The 11,185-nt window shown below is 34.9% G+C and overlaps 1 long non-coding RNA gene across 1 annotated transcript; it reads left to right on the forward strand.

Annotated features, from left to right (window-relative positions):
* Window positions 1-3,406: 3,406 nt before the first annotated feature.
* LOC138135530 (uncharacterized) lies at window positions 3,407-4,711 on the forward strand. Its single transcript, XR_011161007.1, has 2 exons — window positions 3,407-3,826; window positions 3,892-4,711. It is a non-coding gene; the product is annotated as an uncharacterized lncRNA (long non-coding RNA).
* The last annotated feature ends 6,474 nt before the right edge of the window (window positions 4,712-11,185 follow it).

Consider the following 11,185-nt stretch of genomic DNA (forward strand, 5'->3'; position numbering starts at 1 on the left):
AAACATCAACTATCTTTTAAAAATATTATGAACGAAATGAAAATTCCTGACTTTAGAACAACTAAAACTAAAAACTTATAATCAAATAATAAACATAAACAGAAGTCCAGAACAGCGCTATTGAACCGAAGTGGGTAGTTTGCAACAACGTCAACATTATTCGATAATTTGGCATTAAAGTAAAGTCTCAACAGGTAGGTACATAATTATTCTGAACTTAAAATTACAAAAATCATTCGATTTTGCAATTATATTTTTTCTTTAAAATCCAATATTCCAAAAAAATCTGTTTGTATAATTATACAGGTGATTCTAAAATAAGTTTGGAAAAAAATGTGGAGTACTCTTGACCCAAAATAATTCTACGTAAATGACTTTTGGAGGTGAAATCAATCTTGTATTTTCGACGTCTATGAACAGGGAAAATTTGTCCGAATTTGTTCACTTCATTAGCAACCATTGTTACATCAACTCCACACTAAAGTCCCAGGTGGAAGAACACTGCTTTGTAAATGTTTCTATGGAAATGATCGAAAGGAGTAATGTCATAGGTAAATATTAAGTTTGTGACTGACGGGCACCTTTTACATTTGATTATTATTGTTGCTAAATTACCAAGATAATCAGGTAATCACCTTTGACTCAGCTGCGTACAGTGGCGGACACGGAACAGTTTACATTATTTTTCTATTGTAATTTTCTAAAAAATAATTAGCGTAGTGTTATCAATGAACCGAAGGTTGCAAAACGTTATTAATAAACAAGGGGTATCCTACACCAAATATTAATTTGCAAAAAGAAATTCTTGTACCTACTTGTTAAACAGGTAAATAAAAACGCCAGCTCGTTAAACGTGTTCTGTGGCCACAACTGTACTAGCAATTCTGACCACATTTTCAATAATTTCTATCTCAAAAATGAAAAAACTTTTATAAGAAAAATGTTTGTCTATGACTTCTTCTCATCATCACCAGTTACCAGGTTTGTTTTCCAAACTTATTTCAGAATCATCCTGTATACAGGGTGTGGCACAACTCACGCCCCAGAGGAAACTGACTTGTGCCGACAGCAATAACATTACTGGAAAGACTGATTCTTTTTTCTTATCTGCTTTTTTAATCGAGTTAGAAGCATATCAAATCCACCAATCCCGTTAGTCAAGCGCGGAAAAACTAGGGAAGAACAGAATGAATGAGGGCGTTGCTTGGTTTCCAAAAATATTATCATTCTACTCAAAATATCTGGTCGACTGTATTTTATTGTCAAATTTAGCACATTATTGCACTGTCAAAAAATTTAGGTTAAGAATGTCAATAAATTTAATAAAAGTTGTCATCGTATAGCCCGCAACTATTAATACATACAAATTTATTATTGGGCGGAAGTCGTAAAGCAAACAACAAATGGTGGTTCTAAAAAGAACCGAGTTTAATAGAACGAAAGCAAATAATAACAAAGCAAAACACAAACAAAACTCAAAGAAAGAAGAATTACAGGAGATGCTCAAAATGTCCACCATTCATTTCGAGACACAGTTGTGCACGCCGTAGTAAGTTTAATTTAGAGGCCCTGACCATTTCAGGTGTAATTGTTCCAAAAGCTTCTTGTAATCTGTTTCGAAGATCCTCCTCGTTATGAATGGGTCGGTCGTAAACAACGTTTTTCACGTACCCCCATAAGAAAAAATCCAGAGGAGTGAGATCCGGAGATCGTGCAGGTCAATGGCCATCTCGTTCGATCCAACGATTAGAATACATTCGATTCAAAATACCTTGCACATTGCGACTGAAATTGGGTGGTGCCCCGTCATGTTGGAACCACTGATTTACGAGAAAAATCAATGGTATATTTTCAAGTAAATGAACCAGTTCCATGTTTAAAAAGTTTGCGTACACTGCTCCTGTTAAACGCATAGGGAATTCAAAAGGTCTGATCTGAAAATAAAGAATACCTAAACACGCTTTCTTTATTTTTTACAATCTTGACTTACCACTGAATCTCCCACTAGTTCTGACCACAAATTTACGGAAAATCGACGGTGAAATGCACGCGGATAAGTAGCCCTTGGATTATTATCGTACGACCAGACATGCAAATTTCGATGGTTGAAACATCCCTGCCGACCAAAACTTGATTCGTCCGAAAACAAAATCCGTGAAATAAAATTTTCATCTTCTGCCGCTTTTTAAGCAACCAAACACAAAAATTTCTTCGAGCAGGGTAATCTTCTGGTTCGAGATGTTGCACACGAGTATAGTGGAAAGGATGAAGTCTGTTCTCATTCAAAACGCGATGTACCGATCTGCTGGAGATATCTACCTCTTGGGCAATTTCTCTTATACTCCTAGTTCCATCTTCTTCAACGATATTCAGTATTGCCTCTTCATTAGCCAAGATCCGTGCGGTTCGTGCACCTCCGCCAATTTCATTTCGATTGGGCAAAACTTTCCCTGTTTCTTGAGCCCTAGCAAGTACTCTCAAAATTGTTTTGTGATCAGGAGAAGGTCGGTCAGGAAAACGACCAGAGAAAATTCTTGCTGCCTCCCTAGCGTTCCGCCCGCATTCTACAAAGATAATAATCCACATCTCAACATAATCGGCAGCTGAATACATCTTGGCAGAGTTTTGCAACACGATTTCAGATCTTGAGAAAACACAATGACAAATTAAAATGTTTAAATTATCAAGATGACACAAACATCTGTCAAAAAAAACAGTGGACCATTTGATTATAAAAAGTTTTGCGCGGTTCGATAATATTCGATTGCGTAGCGACCAATTAAGTCCTCGATGGTATTCTCGTCTGATTGGTCAATTTCGCAATGTCTATTCTCGCTTATTTTGAGAGTAAAAAAAAATATAGTTTTTAATTTACGTTTCAGCGTAATCCCACGAATTTGCCAGTCTTCTGTGGGGCGTCAGTCCTGCCATTCCCTGTATGTTTATTTTTGTATACATTTTTGTGGTCTAAGAAAATGATAAGATTTCAATAACATTATATCACAAAATTTTAATAATAGATTGGTCCACCCCAGTATTAAGAAACTCTTTAACCCCTCAAGCTGTGAATCAAATTAAACAGTCGATGACTAACACTACAGTGCATTTTTTTAAATTGTTGCCATAGGGAATTGCATGGTAAAATTTATTCCCCCTGTTAACTTTTGCTATGATGAAAATATTCAAACCATTTTTGGAACAAAGTTAGAAGATTTTTTAAACTATCGGATACAATTACAATTCAATATTCTAAACTGTCGAAAAAGTAGTGAAAAAATGTTTTTCGGCCTCCCAATCTGGGAAATATAGCGTTACCTTACACTTTAGGTCAAGGGAGGTGCGATCTCCCGTACAATGTCAAAAATTTCTAGTGGAATGTGGGAAAAATCTAGTGGAGTATGGGAAAAATGTGCGGACACCGTTGATTTATTCTTTTCACAGTTACTTTAAAATTAAAGTGTCCATACGTTACTTTAATTTAGTATAAAAAAACACATTTCCCTGTATAATTTTTCCGATAAATGTGTTTGTTTAATTTATATCGATCGAAAAAGAAAATAATCGTAACAGGGAAAATACAACCTATTGGGTTGGCAGCTGTATATGTCAAAAAGTTTGACAATTGTCAGGTGTTTCATAAATATCTGCAAAATTGCACAATAAAACTAAACCACAGAAGTTGATATATGGTTTTGTGTACCTACTTTATCCAGTACTAGCTGTTAGTGCTAAAGTGCAACTGGAAACTAAAAATAACAAAACATTCTAACCCCAAAATCTTGTATTCACGTGAAGAAAGATGATTCGTTTTCACCAGGAAGTAGTGGTTAAGTACAAGACATTTTAATAATTTGCAACATTATTAAGATAATTTATTTTGTAAAATTACAGTTGTAAACATTATTGTTACAATTCTCCACTTTAGAGAACAATGCAGAAACAATTTGGTAACTGTCAGCTTTATTACTTCTGGGTTGAATGTCAATATGTTGTACTGGTGCTTCTCTTACGGTACTGATGATGGAATTCTCAATGTTGGATGGTTACATTGGAAGCAACTGCTAAAAATTCAAGTAGATTAAAGCACTGTATCGAAGTTTGTGACACAACTCATTGAGCTGTAGCTGCAACACAGTACATTTTGTTTTTGATGTTGAAGGAAGGCCATCAGTCATCACGAATCATTTTAGGAACTTCAATCTTGTGTCCATAGGGCAATCAAGGTTCAAATATTTGTCAATTTTATTTGAAATTGTTTTAATACCAATTTAACCTGACTTCCATATATTTCTTCACAGTTTCAACCCAGTTTGGATTGGTAATGGCAAACGATCTACAAATATTGGTTTTTGTGTCAGTTATCAATATAATATCTTCTCTTGACATTTTCCATTTTCAGAGTATATAACTCCTTTCGGAGACAGGCACCACAAACACCTATTAATAAAACTGTCTGTAATAAAATATGGTTTATTAAAAATTTGTGAACTAAAGAATAGTTATTACATACTTTCGTGAGAAAAAATTGTCCTATGTAACGTTGTTTCGATTTTTGTGGTAATAATTCAGAATTTAGTCCTGCCACTAGTTGTACTGCCTCTGGTGTCACATTTAACTCACTCTATATTATATACTAGACATTTTTTTCACTCGATTAATACACCAAAATCAAATTTTGAAGCACGACCGTGAAAATTTAGCCGGCAAATAATTTGTTAGGAAGAAAACAAATGAGCGGTCACGGTCGTCAAGGAATTGATTCCATAGCATTCGATTCTTTATTGACGATGTCAAATTCTACAATAAAATTAGTCTTGATTTTTAAAAGATTTAATATTTTGGTCAGCCGAAAAGTCTAATACAAATGTCGTACGGGACGTATTTTCCGGCCCTCCAACTAACTCGGCTGCGCCATCGTGCCCGAAACCAGTTGTCGTGCCGGAAAATTCACATCCCGTACTCTAATGTAAATAACTATTTCCTACTACGTATCTAGAAAGTTTCATCTACTGCCCTAGCAACACACTTGTAATCGAAAGTGAATCCTATCTTGCGTGTGGTTGCTAGCTACGAAAGTAAAATACTTACGCGACTAGGAGATTCCTTACGGGACGAGGAGAATTTATTTTATTTTGTGACAATTTCGATTAAATGGAAAACAGCAACACATTTTATAATAATATGTAGTTTAATTAGTCCAATTGAATACAACAAAGGAAAATTAATCTACTTATTCACATTTATTGTGATTTATGAATTGTTGGAAAGTTAGGTTATATCGCTCACCCGACTTGACAGGCGACAATGAACCTAACGTAATTCCAGCGGCTCTTTCAATTCCTTCACATTCCATATTTTGCGGGAAGACTTGTTGCATAAATACCAATAACCGCAAACTATCAAACTAACATTATTACGGATTACACGCACTTACACAATTCACGCCGTTTGAAGACGAAAAATAAAATGTTTGTAAAAGCTGTTGCTATGGTTTTTACTTCCAAGATCCAAGGATGGTCGCGATACGGCACGATTTTTGCTATTTTTTTTTAACATTATAAAATGTTGGTGCTTCGTAGTAGGAAAAATTTAATACAATACACGATGCGTAAGTTTCTTCTTTCACCGCGGAGGTTTCACGGCCCTCGGCTGTCGCCTCGGGTCTTGAACTACCTCCTTGGCAAAAAAAGTTCACTTACGCATCTGGTAATGTAAATAACTATTCTAGCGCACCGGAATAATAATACGTCGAGCGGCCGCCAGAATAGCATCTTTGTCGGCTCAACCAGCACCGCAGCACCTGACCATCTCCACTTTTGATTTTTGTCAATTTCATTTAAAAAATAAATAGCGAGATCTCCTGGAGGCTGATTAAAATAAATAATAAATTAAAATATAAAACCTAATTTTTGTTCCCATTTAGACTAGGTACTATGGCGGACAATAAATTTAGGCCGGCCTGTCATTGCCTTGACATCAAAATGTGAAGCTGGCATTATGTTCAACTAACCTCATTTTCGATTTTTGTCATTCTTGTCATCGTGACAGCGATAATCAAAATTAAAATTCGGAAAAGAAGCGTGCACCAGAGAGAAGTGCTACTACAAATCAGTTATGCTAGTGCGTCTGTAAGTTACGAAAAGGGCGAAGGAAACGCCAAACAGCTTGAAAACCTTCAGTTTGACAAACTGACACATCAGTCATAATGACAATAAATGGTCGCTAGCATTGACCTTTTTGAAATGTGAGAAATTTGCCGACCTAAATTTATTGTCCGCCATAGTACTACGTTTATTGTCAAATTATTTACGTTCATTATCTTCAACTTTGAAGAGTAAAATTAGTAAAATAAAACTGTTTGTCGTTGTTCAAACAGTAAATATGCACTACGTAGTCTTATTAATGATTTATTACAAAAATAAACATTAGCACCAAATCTGCAGTGGATCATAAGTTAACAGAGGGTATAATTTTTACCATGCAATTAAGTAATTCCCTATGACAACAGTTAAAAAGAACGCATAAGAGGTCAACCAGAAACTGTGGAGGAATTAAGGGCAAGAATAACTAAAGCTTGTAATTCCATTACAGTACGACATTTACAAAACACTCGAAGAAATTTTGAAGATCGCTTGGGACATTGGGCAGTATTAATAAAAGGTTGCAAATGCTTTTGCTAGCTATTTTATAAGCAATTGCTTTAAGTAATATTAATAAAAGTGTAGTAAATGCTAGTGAGACCTGGCTAGCAAATGCTTTTGCTCGTTTTAGGAAGCATTTGCTTGACGATATTAGGATTTGCTTCTTTTACTATTAATAAAGTTTAGCATTTGCTTGACACAGTAAGCAATTGCTAGGATAAATGACATTCTCCTTCGGGTCCTACTAGTAGTTATAAATCGGCTTTTAAAGCACCATAAAAGTATGTTCCAAGTACCAAGAAACCGTAAATTTTACAAAGAAAGTAAAGACAATACCATTACAAAAGAAGATGATGTAAAATTGTTTCATTTCCGAAATGAAAGTGTTCAGTGGATTGCTGATTTTCTTGGGAATGACGATGGTGGTGCTTTATCTTCGGTGATGAAAATAAAAATATTGTTGCGATATGTGGCTGATCCAAGTATAAAAAATTAAATTATTCAAAGAGTAATAAATAGTGTTAAACTATTTATAGGATTTCAGATTGGGGTAGCTGAACTCATGGAAGTAAGTCAACCAATTGTATCGAATGTTGTAAAATTTGTCACGGGAAAAATTATAGACAATGCACCACTTTGGATACATTTTCCTGGCGCCCTGCGTTGAACGCAAGCAATTACTTATCAAGTCACTAGCATATGCTTTCGTCAAGAGGATTTCTTTATTAATACCAAAACAAGCAATTACTAGAAGCAAAAGTTTTTACTTGCTTGGAAGCATTTGCTTATTTTTAGTAAAATCACCCATTGTCATTGTCTAGCAGTCGAAGGAAAACATTTTGAACAATTCCTTTGACTATTTAATTCATCTGTCACTTAATGTTCATCAACAAATGAAAAAAATTTTAGTGATTTCCATGGTTACAAAAGAATTGCAGCGGATATTGGACCAGTACAAATATCAGCGATAATTTAATTCATGTATAAAAAATCCCATAAGCCGCGATGCATTTGTCACTTTGACATCGGATAAAGTTAGCCCTAACTTTGCATCTGGATAAAATGTGCTTAAACTTCCATGGCAAACTTTTTCGAACCTGATTATTGTTTGTTGTTATGATAACGAACCAACAATCTTACACATTGACACAGCTTGTAATAAATTGACGTGCAAAATGGCCAATTCAATTTTTCATAATTACCTACCTATCATTATTCATTAAATTATCTCATCGAATTACGCTCGAGGTTTTTTTCGTCCAGGATAAAATTTCATTTTTTAAACTCTAATTTGGTTTCTTTTTGGTAAATTGACTCCACAAACCACCAGATAAAAAAACTCGTCCTACGGACTCGTCCTACGGACTCGTTTTTTTATCGGGTGGTTTGTGTCGTCAATTTACCAAGCAACCAAATTATCGTAAAAAAATTCAATTTTATCCCGACAAAAAAAGACCTCTCGTGTAATTACAGTCGACAATTTAATTCATGTATAAAAAATCTCATAAGGCGCTGTGATTTTGTCACTTTGACAGCGGATAAAAGTTTGCCCTAACTTTTATCCGGCAAAAACACTCAGGTAACTTATACCTTTAGTTGCTAGGCATCTAATACCTTTAATATCAAATAAAAAAAAAAAAATTGTAATGTTCATTCATTAAATTGTCTCGCCGAATTACACTCGAGGTTTCATTTAGTCAGGAAAAATATTTATTTGCAACTCAAACTAATTGCTTGACAATTAGACTCGAAAAATTGCCACGATAAAATCAACTCCGGCCTACGGCCGTCGTGCTTTTATCGTATCAATTTTTCTCGTCTAATTGTAATACGTTTTCGTTGCAAAAAATATTTATCCGACTAAATGAAACCTCTTGTGTAATTACAGTCGACTAATGTACGAGTACTTACTAGTAATCGAAGTGAATATTTTAAACAAATGAAAATCTTTATTAAATTTTTTTTATTATACCTGAATCATACCATAATCCCTGTTTTTGACACTAAAATGCGTGCGAAAAAGGGCTCTTTAAACATTATAGGTTAAACACTAAAGCTTTAAGGTCGCTTAGGTAGCTCGGTGGCCGCATGGCTGTTGGATACAGTGCTCCGAGGTCGCGGTCCCGGAGCTAGTGGATCGAATCTCACCGAAGGGGGAGGATTTTTTTCAAGGAAGGAACCTCCGCCGGGCCATGGATGTGTGTGTATGTCTTTCAGGGTAGGGTGGCGGAAGGGAAAAGTACCCCGGGGCCCCACCGCACATTAGGAAAAAAAGAGAGGAAAAAACAAGCCGACTGCAAAAAAAAATTCACCTATATTTTGAACAATGGTAAATAGACATTTATACACAATTTATAATAGCAACGAAACAACAACAATTGACCATTTCTATATCAACGATTAATGGACACAGATTACTTCGGAAAAGGTATTGCGATTTACTTTTTTTTTGTTATAATTTTCCAGATTATAGTGCAGGTATAATAAAAAATTGCCTATGATACACGTTCATAAGAACCTTTAAAGCACTTGCGACGTTAAAAGTACTCCGCTACGCGTCGTGCTCCTTAAACTCGTCGCGCGCGCGTAATAATATACTATTTTTGCAGCGAAAAACGAACACAAAAATATTATTTTCTAACAAATTGAAGTGTACAATTTGAAAAACTGAAAGACAGTTGAGGAATTTGATTCATTAAATACGACTGACTATTCCATTTACCTGTCATTTGTTAAAAATGGACCAATAAAAACACAATTTTACACATTTGTTACCATGGTTTCAAAAAATTGGACCGAATATTCCCACTCGTGGAAATTGTATCGGTAATACCACTAGTGATCCCAGCGATAATTTTTAACAAATGAATGCAGCCTTGAGTATTGCTTCCAAATGGACTCACGTGTCTTTTTTATGTTGTTGGAAACATTTTCTTCGATTTCTGCGTTAATTTCTTCTTCCGATTTGCTGCCAAATTGCCAAAGTTGGTTCATGGATTAGTCCTCCGAATACAACCCGTAGTCCAAATTATGTAGACTATTTGTCAAACTGGTTTCACTCATTCAATTATGCTTGCGAATCTCACTCGTGGATTCATTCCCAAGCACAATTGATAATTCGTGACCAGTTTGAAAAATAATTGACATAATTTGGACTACTCGTGATATTATAAATGATGATTTAATTCATGTATAAAAAATCCCATATGCATTTGTTACTTTGACATCGGATAAAGTTAGCCCTAACTTTGCATCTGGATAAAATGTGTTTAAACTTTCATGGCAAAATTTTTCGAACCTGGTTATCAAAGCCTCGAGGAGATCTCCCTATTTATTTTTTAAATGAAAGTGACAAAAGTCAAAAATGGTGAGGTGCCGGTTGACTGGCGGCCGCTCGACGTACTATTATTCCGGTGCACTAGAAAACATTTTTTCACAACTTTTTCGACAGTTTACGATATTGAATTGTAATCTATCCGATAGTTTAAAAAATCTTCCAACTTTGTTCCAAAAATGGTTTAAATATTTTCCTGTTCACGTTGGGAAGAACAGCTGTGGTGCAAATGACAGACCTGTTACTATGACAACTCATACGAAAGTTAATGCAAAATGTGTGCGATTTGCACCACTAATGTTCAATCCAACGTGAACAGATATTATTATGTTTTATCATGCAATTCCCCATGCCAACAGTTAAAAAAATGCACTGTATGTATTAAATTGTCATGACAGCTACCTCTAATCGTATCTACATATTATCACAAAGTACAAGATCACTCACTACCAATATCTAATTCTGCATAATAGATAATTTAGAAGTATACACCGTTCACACACGGGAGTTAAATTGGGTGCAAAACAACTCAGTATTTTTGAAACTGATTGCAAAACTACTCAACATTTCTGGATTCAATCGTTAATTTAACAAAAATAAATAAAAATCTCATCACCGCACTTTTCACCTAAAAAATGACAGTGACAGCGACAAAACTGACAGTTCACATGAAAGCGGCAAAAATGTAATAACATGTAATAACATGGGCATGGCCTACTTCGACTACAATCATTTAGAATCACCCTGTATAATGCATTCATTTTTGTAATGACGAACTAACTGGAACTTTTTTTTTGTTAGATTTTTTTACAAAATAAATAAAAATTGGACAGTTGGCAATGATTTAAATTGTCATATTATTGTCTTATTGTCACTGCCAAAATGAATGAATTTCCAAAATGGAGTAAAGCATCAATAAGCAAACAGACGCACCAGCACATTTTAAAGGCTGTCAACAAAATAATAGTATATTACATACCAAGGAGGAAAGTGTTCCATTCCTGTCGAGAGAACAATAGTTAACCGAGAGGCTTGCCCTCGAGGTGAACTATCTAGTTCTCGAGACACAGGAATGGACTTTCGCCGAGGTTTGTAAACTATTTTATTCACAATCAATCATTTAATAAAACAAGCAACATTATGATAATAAAAAATAAACAAAATCCAACCTCCGTAATATTATCGTTTATTTCGGCAAAAGAAATTACTC

Source organism: Tenebrio molitor, chromosome 7 (assembly GCF_963966145.1).
Source record: "Tenebrio molitor chromosome 7, icTenMoli1.1, whole genome shotgun sequence".
Lineage (NCBI taxonomy): Eukaryota > Metazoa > Arthropoda > Insecta > Coleoptera > Tenebrionidae > Tenebrio > Tenebrio molitor.